The following is a 13,334-nucleotide window of genomic DNA, read 5'->3' on the forward strand; positions in this document are numbered from 1 at the left end:
CTGACAAGTGTGGCAGTTCTTACAGAGTTTTTCTACATTAGCCCCCATTTTGGGCCAGTAGAAATAGAGAGATAGCCTCTCTTTGGCCCTCTTGAAACTCAAGTGGCCAGCCAGAGGAATATCATGGGCTAACTGTAAGAACTGGGGTCTCACCTCCTAGGCCACTACAAGTCTTTTATCGTCTCCTTGGGTAGACTCAGTAGGTTCACTGTAGAGGAGGCCATCCTCCAAGTGAAGCCTATGCTTCCCCGGCTCTTAACCTTCCAGATGGAAAGCTGTCTGTTGTCGAAGACCTTTTAGAGGGGGGGACACTCTCATTGACATCTGCTGAAGTATGCCCTAGAGGGTCCACCGTCTGCAAGTAAAGTCTGCAGCTCAGGATGGTCTTTAGGATCCAGATCCCCAACATAGGGAAGGTTTTTTTCCAGCTCAATTTCACCAGTAGCTGTCTCTTCTGAGTTTGGTTGATCCTCTCACTCAACCTCAGCTGGGGAAGGGGTCATTGGGGTGACCTGGACTGTCCTCAGGGATGTCCTTGTCCTGTGAACAGGTTTAGGTGTAATACCTTTCTTTCTCCTAGAGATCTTGGGTTTCCCCGTTGTCCCGTTCTTTGGCTTGAAAATAGATGGGTGTCCATCATGTGGACTGTGGGTAAGAGGAATCTCCACAACCACTCACTGAGAGTAGCCTAAGGTTGCCTCTTTGGCCAATCTTGTTTGCTCCTGCTTCCTTCATCCTACTGTGAGGCTTGGGGGTACTAAATACAACTTTCAAGAGTTTTCAAATCATTCCCCAACAGGACTCTCCCAGGCACTTCATTCTGTACACTGACTGCTATTCTAGCATTCATATTATTGCACTGGATGAGAGCTGGCAGAATAGGGACCATTTGGATTGGGCCTCCTGCAAGTTCAGTGGGACCTTTGGGTGCCTTAGCCACATCATCAGGTTTGAAGAAACTTTCATCAACCACTGTAATGCTTGCCCCAGCGTGTCTAATGGCAGGTGTCTCCTCACCATTTACAAGTACACTGTCCTTATAATATTCTTTGGTGTTGTCTGGTATGGAGTTGTAAACAACCACATTCTTTTCCCACAGACACTAAAGAAACTCTGGAATGAACTCCAGTGGGGTCTTCAGCCAGTAATTGAAAGTTACCACTTGCCATATGAACTTTTCCCTCATGGATGAAGGCTAAGGATGCAGTGTGGATACCTGAAGGTTTACCCTTGCATCTGGGATCTCATTTCACATGATCAGTGGACCCACATACAAAACATTTCCCAAATGTTCTCTGGAATGGGGGTTTCTGCTGACCTCCCTCTGGTTTAGTACCAGAGGTTTTACAAGACCTACCAGGGTTCCCATGGGACTTGCCCTTACTATGTTTGTGGCCCTCTTTTGGATGGTTGGAATTAGAATTCTCTTTTCCCTCTTTCTTGTGCTGCATCCCCTCATCCTTTTTGTGAGTTACCCCTGAGTCCCTGTGAGCGGCCCTATTGGCTACCCACAAGTCAGCAGCCTGTGCTAACATTTTGGGATCAAGCTGTTTTGAGTCAGCCAAGTGCTGTCTCAGTTCAGGAGAGAAGGCATCAAAAATAGATTCCAACAAAAACAGATTTCTCATTCCTTCAAAGGTGTTCACTCTGTAACCCTTAACCCAACCATCTAAGTTCTTTAAACACTCACATTGCCAGGTAGCCCAAGGGGTTCCATAAGTCTTTTTGAGGTTCCTAAATCTCTTAAGGTACTGGGAAGGTGTTTCCCCAAATCTGGCTATTAATGCCAGCTTCACAGATTCCTCATCCTTTCTCTCAATGGCACCCAACTCCATTGCAGCATTACAGCCATTCAGAGGGAGCCTAGACATGAGCCAAGGGATTACATCATGCCCACTGATTCCTTGAAGACCATAGATGTATTCAAACGTACCCAACCAATCCATTACATCAAGCTTTGATTCATACATACTCACTGCTTCTTTGGGCAGTCGAGGCCTCTAGGAACTAGCAGACCTAGATGACCCTGGAAGGGAAGCAGAATCAAGGGACAATCTTTTCATATCCATTGCATGTTGCATTTCCAATTCCTTGAGTTTGATGTCTTGATGTTTGGTTTCAGTTTGAGCCTTCAACTTTTTGAATTCCAATCTCATGATTTCAATGGAAATAGACTGAGGCAAAAGGACAGGCTGTGGCGAAGAGGGGCTCTCGCCCTGAGACTCCTCCGACTCTTCTTGCAGATTGTAGTTAGACTCTAAACTGTCATCCTCCTCACTGTTTTCCACATTACTTGGGATAGTAGGTGTTGCAGGCCTACTACCCAAACTTTGATGATTCAACAACTTTGTAATTAGTTCACACTTCTTTCCTTTTACATGCAGACCCCTGACTTTGCACATATCTGTCATGCGCCCCTTTTTCACGAGGCATTGGTTTCGATGGAGGCTCGGCCGCCATTGAAATGTTCCGCCACGTTACAGCCGCAACGCCTGGCTGCGCGCTAGTCTTTCTCAAGATGGCCGCCGCCAGGGTTATCAGGGCTCTCACTTCTCGAGCAACTCACGTTGCAACATAGCTCCTTACTGCTGGTTAATACGTTAGTGCTCTCTCTTGGGTCTGCTGATCCCCATGTCCTGCCTTGGGCTCCTGCCAGTCCCTCTCGTTCCTTCTGTTTCTCTCGTCCGTTCCCCTCAGGCGGACGGTCCTTCTTTCTTTGGCTCCCGTCTCGGTTCTCTCTGGCTCTCTGTTTCCGTATTGTTTACTGATTCCGGCATTCTCCGTTCATTTTGCCTTCCTCTCCCTCGGTACTCACCTTAGGCTTCTCTCTGGATGCTCGGACCTCATTCCTTCTCTTTCATTGGTCCGCCTCGCCTGCAGACAACTTCGATTCCATTGCAGTGAAGTCCGCACCTACTACCCGGTTCTCGTGGACACTCTAAGACCAACCTCTTCCGCTGAAAGTTATCGGGACTCCATCCTTTGGCATCAAGGAGTCTCAGGGTTTTTTGCCTACCTGGTTTTTTCCCCTCCGGTTATCGCGGATCCGGGGCCACTGGTTTCCGGTACTTTTCGGAAACCATTGTGGCGTTGTTTTGCGGTAGACCATATCTAATAAAAAAGAGGACCTACGGCAAAGAAAGAAAGAAGAAGATTAAGAAGGTCCTTTCTTCAGGTGAGGAGGAGGGGGAAGATACCGATTTGGGAAGTGACCTAGACATTGCAGACAAACCGGAGATTTGTGACAATATCTTTCAGTTTATCTACTGTCAGGACATTCAGGGCTGCCTCATTGAAGTTATCCATATTTGGCATGTTACAATTGCTTCACTTTCTGATGGAGCTTAGCCCTGTGGCTGGTTTAGTTGGGCACAAGTACATCAAACATTCAATGTAACCAATCTACACAAATCCTCACCGCCTGCCACCAGTGTTAGGCAAGATTGTATGCAGTAACCCGGAGGGAGACTACACCAGTCTTGTCCTCTTGGTATTAGGTAACCCACCTATTGGTAGAGGTCTGTAATACACAAAAATTGGTAGTGTGACTGAGCAGCCCGACTTCTCTCAAGAGGGGTAAATGTGAGCTGCAGAGCTGTAGCATAGAAATCCACACATACAAGAATCCAAATAACAGTTACACTCAAGGTTTTCTAGTAAAATAATTATTTATTTAACGGTCAGTTTTAAATAAGCATTCTTTAAAAAGGGCAATGTGCAACAATAAAAATACACTTCATAACAGATTCTCAGAATCAAGATAACCAAGTAGATACTCGTTGGAGATGCTTCATACACACTTCCTACAACCTGAGGTGATTTCAATTACTAGGACAGTATTGGCATTGATATATCACGTTTGCACTGGGTAAAATTCTAAGGTTGTGCAAAGGAAAGGTTAAGGGAAGGCAAAAGGTTAACAGGTTCTCAGAGCATGTGACCACTTTTCAATCTCCCAATGAAGTCTAGATAAAATGTTTCCCAGCAATAACTGTTCAAACAAGTTACCACCTATGAGGGACAGTTAGAATCAAAGTCAATGGGTCAGAAGAGTCTGCAGGCAGCCAGGACAGCCAAAGTAAATTTGAACAATGCCTATGGAGCTGAGGCACTTCTTGGATAGCACAAAAAGTCTTGCACAAAGTTAGAGAGTGTGTTGTAGAAAGTCACTGTTGGACCACAAGCTGTTAGAGCAAAAAGGAGCAGGAGCCTACAACCACTAGCCTCAGCGGATAGGTGTATCAATAAGCCAGCTTTTTATCCTGGGTTCCTGGGCCTCAGTCGTGGGGACAAGAGGGAGGACGTCTGGAGGACTCCTGCAATGCAGTTCGAAGGTCGGTGGCAGCTACAGGCTCTTTTCAGATGAGCAGCACTTCACGGTTTCAGCTACCGGCATATAGCACAACCGAAGATCTTGGACACCTGATGGGCTTCCTGCACTCCTTGAGTACAGCACTCTGGTGAGGTGACTCGAGCTTGAGTCATCCTGCTTCAGGAGGGTCCTCAGGATCTTCCTGGAGCTTTGGTCCGGCTTAAAGACTATGCACTTCACTACGGACTTCTCGACCCCTGGCAGTCGGTTCCAGCAGCAGTAAAGAAGTACAGCAATTGGGAGAAGGTCTTCCAGCAAAGTTCGTCTTGGGGTAAGCTGGTCCCACTAACCCAAGGTAAGAAGTCCTCTCGGAAGCTTGTCTAGTCAATTCGGAAAAGCAGTTTCAGCACAGCAGCAGGGCTCGACTGGGCAGTTCAATGGTCCAGGAGGATGCAGCAAGCTTCTCTTCACGAGTCCTTCGTCGGATGTTTCGTCCAGTGGGCGACTCAGTCTTCTGTCCAAGTAGCCCCGCCTTTTTGCAGGTTTTTCCCCCATTCATGCACAGCCTAGCTGTCACTCACACAGCAGGGTGGCTGTCCTGCAAGGAGAGCCAGCCAGCCAATCACGACTGGGTGCATTCAGGTTACAATGGAGACTAAGGAAAGGGAGGTTCGGGCACCTCCCTCGCTTCCTGCCCTTCCAGACACACTGGAGCCAGAGGCGAGTTTCAGTATTGAAGGACGCCAAAGGCAGAACAAAAAAAGGGTTAAACCTGGTTTGGCGCGCAGAGTAAAACCCAAGAAAGACCTCACAAGCAAGAAATGGCGAAAAAAGAAGACCAGGCCATTTCGACACAATGTTCACCCATGGGTGTTATACTGCAGCTGAGGTTTCAGCCTGCGGTAGGAAAATTAAACCAATGCCACATCTATTTAAAGTCGTACGGATAACAATTTTTACATGAGTAAGTAGGAAGAGGGGCTACTAAGTAACCCCCCAGCACTCCCAATAAGATGGGGTGTGCTGGACCTACATAGGAAAAAGCTAAGTAAAATCAATTTCACTTTACTACTCTTGGGAACAGAAGTTCATCCAAGAGAAGGTATTTAAACCTTAAGAGAAATATTCAGGAGAAGTGACCAGCGCTTAAAAACACTTTATTGTATTCCACGGATCAGAGTGGGTACAATTCCTGGCCAAGAGGAAGAGGGAATTGACCTAGAGGAGGATAACAAGGTGGATTTCAGAATCCTCAGGGAGGAGGAGGATTCAGTGGCGGACAACCGCAACTATGTTGGACTTGAGGGAGAATAGGGCACATAGCCAGAACATGTAAAAGCAGAGGTGGCATGCAGCAAAATTGGCAAACTCCAAGAGGGAGATGTACTATGTTCCGCAATATAATACAGAACCACAGGAGTATTATGCTCGAGATCACACGCAGACTCAGGCACGTGCGCCTCAATCACAGCAGATGCAGCAAGCGCCATTGCAAATGCATTCGCCACAAGGGCAACTTCAGAAAGTACCCATGCAAGCACCCATGCAAGCACAACAGGTACAAACCGGGCAAACGTAGACACAACAGGCTATGATACCACAATGCAATATGAATACAGGAGTCCAGCGAGCACCTACAGGAGTTCAGCGAGGGAGTGTGACCATGGTGAAATCCTTTCACAGGTACAGGGATGAATTTATATCCACAATAGGACAGCCTACAGAGTGACCTGATGTGTCCAGTACTATGTGCGACACTAGAACTCCTCCTAGCCCCCCCTATTCTGCCCAAGAGGAACCAAGGGTCAAGGTGATGATGGGAGGCAAAACATTTTCATTTCTTGTAGACACTGGAGCAACTCGTTCCTGCGTCAGTGAGGGAAATATCCGATGTCAGGTATTGCCATGAATGCACACGGATTCTCTGGGGCAATGAATTTAGTTCCTTTCAAAGACGAATTACCAATCTCTATAGGAGAAAGTTACATGTCCATGCCATTCATATATTCTAGGCAGATATTAGGGCGTGACTTGATGACAAAACTTGACAATAACTTTTACTTATTTTAAGCCTTTTGTGATGCCTGTGTAGCTTTGGGGGAGATTGATGTGATTGGGAGTCCTCATTCAGTTCACCCAGGCCCATTGCTGGGGTCCCTCTAGGGTGTCTTCTCTGAAGTCCCTAAAACCTTTCTACCACTCTAAAATAAAATACTTACTTGATTGAACAGCTTTACTCAGGAACTCTGACCTTTCCTACATCAGTGCCTTTCCTGACCTGTCTGTTGGCCACTAGAGACCTAGTGACCCCCTCATGCCACAGAGAACACCCATGCCCCAAGAATAGGGAAGGACTGATAAGGTGTGGGCCTTTTGCCTAGTAAATGCAACAAGTGTTTTAAAGAAAGTTACTTGTAATAGAGTTTGTTTCGTAACAGCCCCCCTGAAATATGAGCAGGTTTAAAAGTTCTTACTATCCTTCAAATGTGTTTTGCCATTCTGAAAATTATATATAAGATTATTTTACTCACCTGTGAATTGGCTCCCCTACTTCCCAAAAGCAATGCTGTTGGCTTCACTTAACTATTTATTTCAAAATATAAGTGTATAGGTTTACCAACTGGGTCTTTCTTCCCCCCGACCTTCTGTATAGCCTGTCTTGAATAAGTCTGCCTTGGGTTTTACTTACCTTGAATCGCTGTGTGCAATTATTAATCAGTGTATTGTGGGTTTTACTAACCTTGGTCTGCCTTGTGCCATCATAAAATAAGTTAGAGTTATTGCTTACCTCAATCTGAGTTCCACTGATCTGAAAAGCAACTGTAATACTTTATTACAACATTAGGTCTTACTCACCTAGTATAACTGACGGTTGTCCTGAATGTAGTAATAGGTTCACACTGTTCCATGAATTTGTGTTCCACTACTCAGAAAAGTATCCTCGTAACAGAGTTGGTTTACTAAGTGATTTCTTAACTGAGTCACTGCATGCCCAACAGGGTCTACTACCCTTGAATTACTGTAAGTAATCTAAAAGTAACTTGTGTTTTTACTCCCCCCAAAATAGGTGTGTCCTATTCTAAATGTGTATGGTTAGGTTTGACTTGCCTAGAAGAACAAGTTAATTACCAACTGTAACGTTTTTTTCGACTGGATGTTCCTCTCACGTATTTCTCATCTTTGATATATGTTTCACCAGCTTCGCTGCTTCGAAAAACTTTTCTTGGCAGTGGGCGCTGTGCACGATGTTTTGGCGTCGATGTCCCTCGAGGGCCGCCGTAGCTAGTCAACATCAACAGCAGTATAAGTAGCTTGTGCTGCGCCCATTGGCTTCAGTTCTGTTTTTTTGTTTCATTATTCGAGGACCTATTCAGTCTACCTCAGACTGAAAGCTCTCCGAAAACAAAGGGTCATTCACAAATTGTACAATGGGGTAGGCTGGGAGGGGCAATGAGGAATATGTGGGAGGAACATCCAGTCGAAAGAATGTTACAGATGTAAGTAAGTTGTTCTTCGAATGGATTTTGTCCTGCCACGTATTCCTCATCTTTGATAGTCACCCAAAGCATGAAGAACTGCCTTAGCAAAAAGGTCCTCTTGAGATAAGGAGGAGCCTAAACAGTAGTGCTTAACAAAGGTACGCATTGATGCCCAAGTTGCGGCTGAGCAAATTCCAATCACTGGGAAACCCCTTTGAAGAGCCACAGAAGTAGCCATGCCGCTCGAGGAATGGGCTTGAAGCCCTTCCGGCGGGTCTTTTCCAGCCAGTCTGCAACACTCTCCAACAGCCACTGTAATCTGCCGGGAAATAGTTTGTTTAGTCACTGCTAGTGCTACTTTAGGACCGCTATATAACCCACAAAAAGTTGGTCATCATAGCAAAATGTTGCCATTCTCACAATGTAAAAACTCGGAGCCCTTTTTGTGTCTAGTCTATGCAACCTCTCTTCCTCTTTGCTCAAATGAGGAGGAGGGTAGAACGTTGGGAGTGTTATTTTTTTTGCGACAAATGAAAATTAGAAACTACTTTCAGCAAGAAAGATGGTTTAACTTTATAAAAGGAAGTATAGGGAGGTTTGCATGAAAGAGCCTGTAACTCACTAACCCTGTGGGTAGATGTTAGTGCTACCAGAAGAGCAGTTTTCAGTGTTAATAGCCTCAAAGGGCAGGAATGTAAAGTCTCGAAGGGCATACATGTTAGAAATGTTAACACAAGATTTAAATCCCAAGCAGGGACATGAAAAGGTACTTAAGGGTACACATTAGTGAGTCCCTTCAGAAATTGGACAATTAACAGTATTTTGAAATAAGAAACCTCTTTAGAAGAGCGCTTAAAGATGGAAAGCGCCGCCAGATATCCTTTTATTGCTCCAATCTGTTGTTCCAGATTGGCCAGATGCAGCAAAAAAGATAGCACCATAGGGGTGCCGCAATGAAAAGGGTCCACATCCTTATCCTTGCACCAGTTACTGAATTTAATCCAACGACACCGGTAGAAGGATTTGGTTGCTGGCCGAAAGCAAAATCTCCATTATGCCGTTGTCCGGGAGGTCCCAATCCTTATATCTCAGCCTCTCAGAAACTATGCATGAAGGCTGTGTGTCTTGACCTCTTGCGGGAAAAGATCCTCTTTTTGTGTAAAATGTATTGGAGGGCAGATGGACATGTCCTGAAGGTCCGGGTACCATGTCCTCCTGGCCGAATCCGGAAAAATTAGGATCATGGTTTTCCTGAACTTTCTTAAACTCCTGATTACGTGAGGGATCACAGGGACTGGAGGAAACTCATACAGGAGAGGAAATTCCGAGTCCACCACAAACGCGTCTCCTAGAGCTCCTCTTGGAGGACATTCCCTTGAGCAATACTGTTCCAACTGACCTTGGTCAGGAACAGATCCACTTGAGGGGTTCCCCCCAAAGGATGATCATCTCTTGAAGGACTTCCTGAGCTAGTTCCCACTCATGGGAGACTGTGCTCTGCCTGATCAGAGCGTCCGCCGCCGTGTTGTTCTCTCCAGGTAGGTGAACTGCCGATAGAGGGATTCCTTCCTGAATTGCCCAAAACCAGAGCTGCATTGCCTCTCTGCACAGTGGTAGTGACCCTACGCCTCCTCTCTTGTTGAGGTAGTACATGGCCACTGTGTTGTCCGTAATGATCAGGACATTCTTTCCCCGTACAGAAGGCAGAAAGGCCTTAAGCGCTAATCTGATTGCCCTCAGCTCCAAAATGTTGATGCGTAGTTTGGACTCTGATGGAGACCAACGACTGTTGATTACCAGTCTGTTGGTGTGTGCTCCCCACCCTGTGAGTGAGGCATCCGTCACTACAGTTATCTCCGGCCATGGTTGCCAAAAAGATTGTCCCTTGAGAATGTTGCCCTCTTAAGCCCACCAAATTAGGTCTTGAGCAACTCTCCTCAGAACTTGCAGAAGATCCGACATGTTCCCTGAAAATTGGGACCACTGCGTTCAGAAAGCCCATTGAAGGGATCTCATTCTCAGTCGGGGCCTCTGGCACCAGAAAAATGCAGGATGCCATGAGGCCGAGCAACCACAAAAATTCAAAGGCCGGACTTCGGCGGGGGAGGGGAGGGCACGACTTTCCCTGAGGAAGCGTCCAAGACTGCTCCCATGAATTGGAGACTCTGGGATGGTATCATATGGGACTTCTTCTAATTGAGGGAGAAGCCCAGCCTGTGTAGAGAGTGACAGGTGAAGCAGAGATGTTCCAGAGCCTGTTTGGGAGAACGTGCCCTGATCAGCCAATCGTCCATGTGGGCGTAGTATGAATTCCTCCTCTCCGGAGGCTTGCTACCACCATTAGTTTGCTGAAAACCCTTGGGGCGGAGGTCAGCCCGAATGGCAGATAATAAACTGATAACGAGAACCGTCAACCGGGAACCTCAGGTACTTTCTGTGCTTTAGATGGATTGGCACATGAAAGTAAGCACCCTGAAGGTCCAATGATACCAACCAGTCTTGGAGTTGGAGAGCCTGAAGGATATGAGAAAGGGGGACCATCTTGAACTTGTCCTTCCTGAGGAACTCCTTCAAGTTTCTTAAGTCCAAGATGGGTCACAGTCCTCCACCCTTCTTGAGAATGAAAAAATAGGGGGAGTGCCAAACCATGTTCCTCTCTACTACAGGTACATGTTCTAATGCACCTTTCTCTAGCAGGGTTAAGATTTCCTGCAGAAGGGGCGGATTTGGAATTTTGACAGAGCTGGCTCCCGGTGGAGGACCCCGAGGCCTTTTTAATAAGTGAAGGCAGTAACCTTGGGATACTGTTTCTAGTGCCCAAGCATCTGAAGTAATACCTCACCATTCGTTCAGATGCTGTGAGATTCTGCCTCCCAACGGGGTCTTCTGGGTCAAGGCCTCAGAGTGACTGAGAGGCGGCTGTAGCAGCGGCTGAGGTTAAAGATGCCGCTGCTGAGGCTGCTTTTGCACCCTTACCTCGTCCACCGCAAGGCAATCTTCTTTGCCCCCTTTGCACGACCTGTCCTCTTCCTCTACCAACTGAGAAATAGCATCGGACGACCTCTCCAGGAAGAGGAGTCCGAATAAGGTTGTTGAAGTTACCGAATAGAAGCGCTAAAGGACTTAGCCGCCGCCTTGGCGGTCTTCAGCTTCTCTAGACTCATCTGCTTTGCTGCCGAACAACCTCGAGCCGTCGAAGGGCATGTTGAGTAGTCTGGCCTGCAAGTCCGGTGCAAATCCCCGATTTTCTCAACCACGCAAATCTGCGTAGCACAGTGCTTGTAGCCATGGATCTGCTGATGCTGTCATCAGTATCCAGACCTGATTGGAGACATTCTCCCATCGACTCCTTGCTATCCTTAACTATATTCAGAAAGCCACCCCTTTCATCGCCTTCTGGAATATGTTCAGCTGTCATACTAACAGTCCCAAAGGGTATGAGAAAACCTGGCCAGGGTACAATGGACATTAGTGGACTTTATGGCCATACTTCTCGAAGTAAATACCATGCGTGCCCATGCGTCCACTTTTTTGTCTTCTCTATCTGGGGGAAAGCGGGGTAGGTAGACTGCCTGGTGGAAGTAGCAGCCTGGACTACCAGACTCTCGGGCGTAGGGCGTTTGTTGAGATAGTCCGGGTCACTGGATGATGATCTATGTTTCCTAGGGAAACTCCTGTTGACAGCAGGGCCAGACTTTGGGGCTTCCCAGTTAGCTACCACCCTCTTTTGAAGGGCCTTGTGAAAAGGCAAGACAGTGTCTTTTTGGGGACCTTAGTCCAGATGTCCATCATGTCATCCTGTTCGATATTTGGTTTGAATATTTTTTCTTATACCGCTAAATGTTTCGATGGAATCAAAGACACTGTCGCCGGCTACGAAGGTGCCTTCGAGAAATATCTCGATTTCGAAGTCGACACAAATGACTGATGTTTTTTGTTTCTTCGCCGGTGTCGGAGGTGGTGTCAACACCCGCGCCGGTGCTTTCGACACCTTTTTGTCGAAACGAGTTGTCAAGCCTCCGGTTTACAACTTTTCTTGCTCAAAGTAGTTTCTGACCTTCCTGCATCGTCCAACGGAGCGACTGGGGTCTGACTCTTGCGAGACTCTTGAGGGGGTCAAGGCCGCGTTCTCAAAGATCTGCATCATTTCTTGCCTAAAGGCATTCCATTTATTGGGAGAATCCGACCTAGTCGGACATCGTATTACCTCAGGAGAGGTACCCGATGACTAAGAGGGAGACCTGTGGCGTCTCTTTTTAGCCTTCTTGGAACAAGACGACGAGGATTGTCTGGATTGACTCCTCAATCTGGACCTCTTTGAATGTTTATCTTGAGTAGAGTTTTTGGACTCCCTGGACTTTTTATAATTCTTTGAAGAAACCTTTAAAGCTTCCCTCCCCACCGCTAATTGACGTCTGCGTTCACTGAAAGCTTTCTCAGTCATAGACTGACATGACCCGCAGTCTTCGGTTCAATGATTGGAACGCAAATACCAAAGGCAGTTACGGTGATTATCAGTTATCGTCATTTTCGCCCCACAGTCGTGACATTTCTTAAAACCCGACTTTGGGGTCGAAGTGGTCGAAAAATAAAACTTTTTCAGAAGAAAAAATGAAGCACTGTTAACTCGAAGCGAAGATATCGGAAAAACAGAACTGAAGCCAACGGGCGAGGCACAAGCTACTTCTACTGCTGGTGATGTTGACGCGCTACAGCGGCCCTCAAGGGACATCGACGCCACGACATCGTGCACAGCCCCCTCTGCCCAGAAAATATTTCCGAAGCAGCAAAGCTGGTGAAACGTATTTCAAAGATGAGGAATACGTGGGAGGACACAATCCATTTGAAATACTGTTAGCTATTTTGAACACGGTCTATGCTTTGGTCTCTGCACCTTAAGCATTGTGCTGTGTTTTCATATCGTGTTTATGATTCAATGACAAAGTACTTGGCCATCAAGATTTACTTTGCCCCATTTGTATATATAATTAACCTTTATTTTTAATAATACTTCTGGGTTTTAGGGTTTCTTTTTAACCATTTGTATGCTACAGGTTCTTTGTACCTTACTACAGCGCTCTTTCCCTCCTAAGATAAGTCTGGCTGCTCTGTCGATGGTACCAAATACTCAGGTGGTAAAACCTTATACTGGGAGTGGAGTGTTGTACTGTCTCAGTCGTATGGTTTCATGAAGCCCTTAGTTGAACTTCAGAAAAACGGTCCTAAAACTAGGCACAAAGAGGAGGGAGCACAGAACGACTGAGGGTGAATACCAGTAGAGCTGGCAAAAAACAATTACAGAATACTACCTTTAATGAAGAAACCTTCATGCAAGATCCATGGGACTCTGAGGAACCCCAAGCTTGCCTGATCTGCATTGCTGGGCCACCATCTGCAGTCTGGTTACCCTGTAACAGTATCAGATCACCACTGTCTTGACCCAGCAACATCTCCGGTAACTTTAAAGTCTTCCTTACTGCAGGAGAACCTTCCTTCTGTTTAGGTGCATGAACATGGTTCAACCGGTGACTGCATCGCCCATT

At 46.5% G+C, this 13,334-nt stretch overlaps 1 protein-coding gene across 2 annotated transcripts in view; it reads right to left on the reverse strand.

Moving 5' to 3' along the window:
- Positions 1 to 13,334, reverse strand: part of MCRS1 (microspherule protein 1) — a 700,973-nt gene that overhangs the window by 328,400 nt on the left and 359,239 nt on the right. The window lies entirely within an intron of this gene.

Source organism: Ambystoma mexicanum, chromosome 3q (assembly GCF_040938575.1).
Source record: "Ambystoma mexicanum isolate Mex_15411 chromosome 3q, UKY_AmexF1_1, whole genome shotgun sequence".
Classification (NCBI taxonomy): Eukaryota; Metazoa; Chordata; class Amphibia; order Caudata; family Ambystomatidae; genus Ambystoma; species Ambystoma mexicanum.